Raw genomic sequence first — 8,523 nt, 5'->3', positions numbered from 1 at the left:
TTAACTTGAGAGTGCCCACACTCAATCTACTTATCGTGATGTGTTAAATCAATTACTGTTAGACATTATTTGTCTGATAATCTACCAAATCTTTGAATTGAAGAATTTGTGATTTAATTAATAGCTTGTTCAGGGTAATCAGACTTGTATATAATTCTAATGGCCTTCTTTTGAAAACTATTCTGAATTACAACTTTGGATCTTATATTACTTTGCAACAATCTACTCCGTGACAGATTAGGCAGTATAATCACATATGTTAACTTCAGTGCCCACACTGTATTTATTTATGGTTATTTGTTAAATCAAGTACTGTTAGACATGAAATAGGAAGTGTTTAACATAAATGTTATGGCTACTCACCATTGTAGCTCGCTCCTGGTCAATGATACGAGCCTCTTCTTGCAGTGGAAAACTTGCAGCCAACAAACACCGTGGAACCTAAAGGAATGAAATTAAACATTAACATTTCGCCCGGACCAACATTCACACGTACAACGCAACGCGGCTACACTTCTGCTATTACAAACGTAAATCTCCTTAAACACAACGAGTGTTACTTACCGTGTACGCTCTAGGCAAAATTGGATGTGATGCAATTCCAAATCTATCTGAAACGGCAGTTAAAAGTAGAGTTACATCAAGTTTTCTTTTTTAATCAACACAATCATTTACAACCGTTGACCAGAAAGAATCGTCGAAATTCGACGTCCCCCACAAACGCCACGCTCACTCGCTTTTCAGGGCAACAAAAGTACTTCTTTTTAAAAACGATGAGTTGTACTTACCGTGTACGCTCTGGACGGTCCAGTTGCAAGCAGAAAATAAAAATATTTCTCTTGTTAGTCGTATGTTACCATCCGCTGTGTCTTTGTCAACATCGCCGCCATTTTCCTACTTCCTGCTGCGAGCCACGCCCACGGATTTAAATTTGGGCGGAAGCTCTTTCCATTGGCGTCGTTTTCGCGTATAGCAAATCCGATTGGTTGGGAAGGGGGCACGGTTATGCAGCCGAGGAGTCCTGTGATCGGTGGGATGTAAAGTAGGCGTCGACGTCACGTCCGCGTCACGTGACCACGACGTGGCAGACGTCAAATAGCAACCGCTGTTTTGTTTAGTAGACTTACAGTTGTTATGCATTGACATAATGGCGCACACACCAAATAGATTTAAATAAATTAAATAATTCTTCTGCCCACTCTCTTTTAAACAAGTTAACTCTCCCCGCGGATTTGAATTCCGGCGAAAGTTACGCCCATCGACGTCACGTATGTCGCGTGACCACGACGTGGCAGATGTCATATAGCAACCGCTGTTTTGTTTAGTAGATTTACAGTTGTTATGCATTGGCATAATGGTGTGCACTCAAAATAGATTTAAATAAATTAAATATTTCTTCTGCCTACTCCCTTTTAAACAAGTTAACTCTGCCCACGTCCATTGACGTCTTGTCTGCGTCACGTGACCACGACGTAGCGACGTCATATAGTAACCGCTGTTTTGACCAGTAGACTTAGTTATTATGCGTTGACATAATGGCGCACTGGTTAGCATGGCCACCTCTTAAGCATGATGATGCGGGTTCGACGCCTGATCAATGTTAGCATGGAGTGAGCTGAAGTGCATGGCGCTGAAGATTTGAATCTTTGAAATGCGCTGAGGTCTGACATATCAGGCAGAATGGTTTGCCATCACGTTCAACAAAAAATAGAAACTTTCCCACTCTGATTAAAACGTCCTGTGTTCATCTACGTATTTTCGTTTTGCTGTGCATCTTTTCCCTGCCATTTCGAGAGCCCAATTGACACTCATAGTTTAAAGAAATGTGTTTGCCCATCCTACTTTGTGGAATTTCACCACATGCGCTTTTGACCAAAATACCAAATTGAACTCAAGTGAAGCCAACACGCACAACCCCCCCCCCCCCCCCCCCCCACACACACACACACACAAATGTTGATATGAACATAAAAGAGCCGCATGCGGTTCGGGAGTTGCGGCTTGGCCAAACCTGTACTATACAACTTTATTTGTATAAAATTTTCACAACAGCTGTCACACAAACAAAGCGGGAAAAACCGAAGACGTGCGTGTTCCGCCCACGCTGGATTTATTTGCACCTTTGAAAAGACACCGTATTGCCGCAGATGTGGCAAAGAGTACTTTTGGGCATCTGAGACGGAAGGATGTCCAAAGCATCACGTCACCTGCTCTGGTAGGCATGGTGGTGGGACGTTGAGGTCAACCGCTTTGGGGTTGGCTGACTCTTTGATCGCAGGATGCCACACACTTGAAGACAGAAGCAGAAAAGCAGAGCTAAATGCAAAATGTACTCACCGGTGACTCCAATTTTTTTCCCCCCTGAAGAAACAGCTGGACGGGTGGCCCCGGCTGGCCAGTGGGACTCTTGTTATTCTGACCCTTTTTAGTGCGCGTTTGGGGCAACAACCGTTTTTTGTGGCGCTCTCTTCTGGTTCAAAAGTGCCCTGCATGTGAATTTGCTTTTCCTGCCTTCTGATTGGATGAGCGCCGGTGTGACGCGGTGCCTCTGTCACCGTGGCGGGGGGTATACGTTGGCATCGGAGCGTCTGCCAACGTCTGAGACCGGCTGGCAGTGTATCGGAGGTGTCGAGTGCGGTGCCGCTGGAGCTCACTCACCAGCTGGTGTTAGGGCCACAGAATGAAGGCCAAGGAGAAGAATAGAAAGAGAAACAGAAACTTCTCCTCCAATTGTTTGATTTGTCTCTTCTGAGCTTCGATGAATTCTTTCAGCTCTTTGTTCCTCTAGGACGGACAAATGGAAAGTGGCATTCAAAAGCCAGTAAGCGTGCAAGTAAGTGCCGGGCTGGCTTTGGGCCCTTACCTGTTGCGCGCTGTGCAGCAGATCCATTCTCTCTTGGAGGATGCAAGCGTCGCGCTCCCTCAACTCGCACATCAGGGCTCGCTTCCATTGGTCCACGGCGCTCCTAAGCTCTTCTCTCTGATCCGCCGTCAGCACGTCATTCACGCCAGCGTGGCTGGCTTTTTCGCCGTCCGTGGCGGGGCAGTCCCGCTGCGGTAGCGCCTCGTACAACATGGCCTCCAGCTCCAGGATCCTCTGGGCCGCAATCCTCGTCCATCAGTGGTCCGGCGGGAGATTTGAGGGCGGCTTACCTTATGAGCCTGGTCCATGGAACACTTCCTGAAGTCCAACTCTTCATCCAGGTAGCCCTTCTGCTTGCAGAACATATCCTAGCACAGCTCAAGGTCAGAATTGTTGGGGCACATTGCCGGAGTTCCCCTTGGCTGATGTCGCGTGTCTGTCTACCTTCTCACTTTCAATGTCCAACATCTTCTGTTGAAGTGCTGACTTGGTCACTTTGATGTATTCTAACCACTGAGGAAAGGCTGTTGTCACATAAGCAGAATGCAAGAGCGTGCGTGGACGTGCGCGTTACCTTCTCGGCTAGGGTGAGAAGGGTCCTGGCGTGAATCACGACCACCTGCTCCTCGTTGGTGAGATTCTGCAAGAGCCCAAAGGCACAGCGTCAACAAGCTTCTTTCAGCGCAAAGCCTTCCAAAAGTCACATTTGAGCCGCCGAGTCTCGTGGAGTGCGAACATAAGGAGTTCGACATACACTTACGGCGTTATAGCCCAGGATGTCCAGCTTCTTCATCAGATCACTGATGACGATGTCCGGGGGAAAGGCGCAAGGAGCAATGTAAGGTGTTCTGGGACCTCGGGTTAAGGTTAGGGTTGCGAGGGACGCCTTACGTACGCTCACGCCCTCGGCCTCGCAGTAGATCTGCAAAGGGCTGAGGCCGTCTGGGAAACGGACTTGCAGAAACTTCAAGACGGGGGAGCGCCACTCCCTCTCCTGAAAGGCAGAGGCATGCATCCGTCCGTCCGTCCGTCCGTCCGTCCGTCACATCTCTGGCCTCAACACGCTTGTGCGAGTCTTCCCACCTCCAGCTCCAGGATGCGGAACTCAAGCAGTTCGTTTTGGTCTCGGATATCCTGGATGTGCTCTTTCAGACGCGCTTCTTCCGCCTCCATCCGCCTGACCTGAAAAGACAGTCAGACCTCATCTGCGGGGCTTCCCGACAAGTGTGACGCCAAGCGACTCCGCCCAGCGCCTTTCTTTCCGTCACCTTTTCGGCCAACTGCTGATTGCTCTGACGCAGCAGCTGCTTCTCCTCCACCCACTTGACATTCTAGAAGAGACAAACGCGTGGACAGCTTTGGAATGTTGTGTCATTTTCATCCACAAATTCTTTGGTTGACTGGAAAATGACATTTGCTTTTCTCCGCATTTTCCCAGCCACGTTCGGGGGGGGGGGGGGGGGTTGGTCCAGTAATGCCAGACGGATGAGTGACTGAAGAATGTAGCTATTTTGTCTGAGAAAAAGGTGTGCTCATTGATGAGCTTACCTGTCCTTGTTGCTTCAGCGCTGACTCCAGATCTGCTACTCTGCTTTGATAGTGACCCATTTCTACCATCAGCTTTTCTCTGGTCTGAAAGGAGGAGGAGGGAGGCTCCTCCTCCTCCTTTCAGACCAGAGAACACCCGAGGCTGGGTGAGAACGGGGAGGCTGCGACCCGGCCGGGGGTTGCGGGAAGGGGCGCCACCTTGATCTCCTTCTCGGCGTCGTAGTCCCCTTCGCTGGTCTGGGCTAGCAGAGCGTAGGCTCGTTGCAGCGCTTGATATTCTTGCGTCAGCTGGCGGTAGCGAAGCTCTGCCTCTTCATGCACACACCAATGCAACACAGCACTAGTACCAGAATCAGTCAGACCGGCGACAAAGCACCCGCGACGCAAAGACGAGTCCGATTCCAGGCTGAAGAGGAATGTTTGGTGCCAATACGCTGGCAGAAATGGCGGGCTACCTCTTCGGGTTCCGTGTCGGGGGTTCTGTCGGTGTGAAAAGACAAGGACGATCCGTCCGAGTCCACCAACACGTCTTCGTCGTAGCCGTAAAATGTTTCGATGACCTGCGGGCGCGGAAGCAAACATCTCTCTGAACAAACTGAAGCGACACCTCACGATGAATCGACGAGAGGAACGATAGCGAGAAAAAGGCCATTTCATCTTGCGCAACACCAAGCAGCCGCAAACAAACAGACTCACCTTGCAGGACCTCACGCTTTGTTCCTCCTCAGAGATTCTCGACGTCGGTATCGTAGCATCAAATCTCTCTCCTGTCGACACAAATAATCCGCCTTTGAGATTCTTTGGATGCAAAGGGAACGAACGGCTCCGGCGCAGAAACAAACGCGACTCACAATGACATTTCTGACATGAGCTCCTGTCTCCAGAGCCTGAAAAACACGTCACCGGCGATGATTGGAGGGACGCTCGTCTTTTCCAAAAGTGACAACTACAGGGTGTGTCAGGGTTTTCCAGATTATCTTTATCGTATCATTGTGTTGCTTTGACTTTGACTGCGACCTGTAATAAATAATATTATTTATCCCTTATTTATCCCTATCGCTTATCCCTTCCTACACAAAGTCGTAAAACACCCCTTGCTATGTTTTGACTAGAGGTCAAGGGCTTCCTCTATTCAATCCACTCTTACACCCACCCTGTTTCTCTTAATTAAAATGCTCGTGCAGGAGCCGAGAGTCAGACTTCATTCGTACAACGGATGGACTCTCCACCTGCAGGTGTCCAAAAGAACTTACTTGTCTCCCGTGTGGTTCTTGCAAAATAAGTTGGAGCGAGCGCAACTCTAACAGGGTGCATTTTGCCACTAGCTGCCTACGGACAATGACGTCGCGCTCGCGGCTCATGGTTGACGGGCTGAGCAGCCGGGCAAGTCCGTCGTTTTCAGCGCACAGCGAGTGGCAAAGGCGCTGACAAAACGGGAGCTTTGAGCTGCTGAAAACGGCAAAACAAGTCTAAAGCGTGTTCAAACGCGTGCGCACAATGCTCCTGCTTGAAAGGTCGGAATTTAAGGGGCCAATTTTTTGGATGGCGGCCGCCGGCCAAGCTTTGGACGGAAAAGGTTTCCTGGCGACAGCGAGCGAGCGCGGCGCTGCCGTACGTGCACCGAGTCGCCTGCCTGAAGACCTTGGACAAGTCGTCGATGATGTGCCGCTGCTCCACAACTTGAAGGAACTCCATTTCACCGTCCTGCTGGCCGCAACCGCGGTCCAGGTCATTGAGCGAACTAGGCCTTCTCTGTGGAACACAAATGCAGTGGACTCTGTTGGCACGCCGCCGTTGTCCGCGTCGACTTACCAAGCTTGCCATCTCCTCGTTCTCCTGGGTGACAAAGCGCACTTTGTTTTCAAGGCGACACAGCACCAGCGAGAGTTCTTCATTCTTCCTGCTCAGGCGTTTGTTTTTGTACAGGAGTGGCAGAAACTGGCTTTCTGTTTCTCTCAGTCGCTTTAGCTGCAAGCATGAAGTGCGGGATGTGAAAGACGCACAACACGCGGGCCAGAACGTATCCATTCCTTTTGCATCGGTTTGAACGGAATCGTGGCTTTGGCTCCCAATAAAAGACATCTACCAGGCAACCGACTCGCCGCGCCGCTCAACTAATAAGCAAGCGCAATGGGTGCCTCGCTGGATGGCGCGCATCAAACGTAGCGCAAACCTTCAAGCGTGCCGTCAATAAATTACCAGTTCATTGCGCTCTTCAGAAAGCAGGGCGTTTCGATCCTCCAGTTTCCTGATGACTGCGCTGAGCTCAGCGATTTTCAGATGAAACCGTCGCGTGTCCCGATCCTCCTGAGACTGAAAACGCCCCGCAACACACACACACAAGCACTCGTTCAAAGTTCAAAACTGTTTTTGTGCTACCTTCCTCCAGCAACGAACTAAGTCATGCGTACTGCAAGTGTGTGATGAGGTGGCTTACGCAATGAAGAGGATTGCTAGTAGCGGCGTTGACCCCACTTCCAGGGTAGTTTAGGCCCGCCCTTTGGGAATCCCTCAGGGCAGCGATCTGCTGCTCGGCAGCCTGAGTCTGCAGCTGAAGGCGGTGGACGTGGCCGGCCCCAGGGCTTCATCCAAAACACTAACCGCTCTGTCTTTCAGCTTGATCTCATCCGTCTGGATGTACAAACGGGGAGCGCTCAGGCAGGCGGGCAAACTCATTTGCCAGAATTGTGACAAAAACAAAGAGAGCAACCGGCCAATTTTTTTCTTGAATCGACTAGAACACCTTTGCTGTGACAAAAGCGAAGCGAGCAACCGGACATTTTCTTCTTGTGAAATAGAATAGAATAGAATGCCTTAGGTGTCATTGCACTGCAGGTATACAACGAAATTGGGAACATAGCCACGCACCGCGCATCTGATCAGTCCTACCAGTCGGCGGATCTCCCTCTCGCAGTCTCTCTTGGTTCGGCTCAGCTCCTCCCGATGCTGGTGATGAGCCGATCGGAGCTCGGCCGCTCGGGACTGCCAGGCCTGCTGGGCCGCTGCCAGGGCTTCTTCCGCGCTCCTGGTGGAGGCGACACCGCTCGGTCTCCCGACACCGCCGCGTCTCCTCCACCTCCGCCAGCAAAGCGCCCCCCCTCCTCACCTGAGCAGACATTGCGCCACACCGGGCCGTTGAGACCGCAACGGAGCGCCGCGACGCTTACTGGGGACAAGCTACACAATACGGTAGCGGCCGCATCGAAGCCCGACGTGGCGTGCGGATAGTCAGACACGGATAGAGCGGATCACCTTGTCCATGGAGCCGTCCCTCAGGCTGAGGACCAAGGCATTCAGTCGCTGGATCTCTCCATCTTTGATTTTGATCACTCTCATCAGCTCCATTTCATGCTGCCGCAGTAATGTCTCCCTGGTAATGGCTAACTCTTTCTGCTTCTCCTCATGGAGTTTGCTTTTGAGTTCCGTCATGGCGGCGGTGGCACGGTGGTGCTCCGCCCGCAGGTCCTGACTTCTCTCTCTCTCCAGACAGCTGACCTGATATGACTTAGACTTAGACTTAGACAAACTTTATTGTCATCTTGTCTGCACATGGTGCATACAAAACGAAATTCCGTTGCATACGTCTTACAACAAAGTAGTGATATTGCAGTTGAATAGAAATAACATACCCTATGAAAATATATATATATACATATATACTATATATATATATATATATATATATATATATATATTAAAAATAAGTATAAAGTGCAGCAGTGATAATTATGCAATAGTGCAAGTAGGCAAAACAGTATTCAAGAGTGTGCAGAGGAATGCTAAACCATGTATTAAACTTCTATTTAAAGGGTTTATACAAGTTCAGTAAAGTTGGTAGTGCGAGATAGTGCAAGATAGAGGTCCGTAGTGTCATAAAGTACAGTTCTGTGAATGTGTGATGCAGAGTTCAGTTTAGAGCTCAACAGTTCTAGTGTTCAACAGTCTGATGACAGCAGGGAAAAAGCTGTTGCAGAACCTGGTGGACCTGCAGCGGATGCTGCAAACCTCTTCCCAGAGGGCAGCAGGGAGAACAGTCCATGGTGGGGGTGTGATGGGTCATTGATGATGTTACGGGCACGGGACATGCAGCGCTGAGATGAAATGTCCTGAAT

General features: G+C 50.0%; 2 long non-coding RNA genes across 2 annotated transcripts; both read right to left on the bottom strand.

The window, feature by feature from the left end:
• Positions 1–3,945: 3,945 nt before the first annotated feature.
• LOC148377535 (uncharacterized) lies at positions 3,946–4,531 on the bottom strand. Its single transcript, XR_015856639.1, has 3 exons — positions 4,412–4,531; positions 4,132–4,194; positions 3,946–4,045 (listed from the first exon to the last, which is right to left on the bottom strand). It is a non-coding gene; the product is annotated as an uncharacterized LOC148377535 (long non-coding RNA).
• Positions 4,532–4,570: 39 nt separating this feature from the next.
• On the bottom strand, positions 4,571–5,397 carry LOC148377534 (uncharacterized). The gene is made up of 4 exons (XR_015856642.1): positions 5,263–5,397; positions 5,108–5,178; positions 4,867–4,971; positions 4,571–4,722 (listed from the first exon to the last, which is right to left on the bottom strand). It is a non-coding gene; the product is annotated as an uncharacterized LOC148377534 (long non-coding RNA).
• Positions 5,398–8,523: the final 3,126 nt, after the last annotated feature.

The sequence above is a fragment of the Syngnathus floridae genome, unplaced genomic scaffold, assembly GCF_059516105.1.
Source record: "Syngnathus floridae isolate MCC-2025c unplaced genomic scaffold, RoL_Sflo_1.0 HiC_scaffold_131, whole genome shotgun sequence".
NCBI classification, from domain to species: domain Eukaryota; kingdom Metazoa; phylum Chordata; class Actinopteri; order Syngnathiformes; family Syngnathidae; genus Syngnathus; species Syngnathus floridae.
This window is presented reverse-complemented; position numbering and strand designations above follow the sequence as displayed.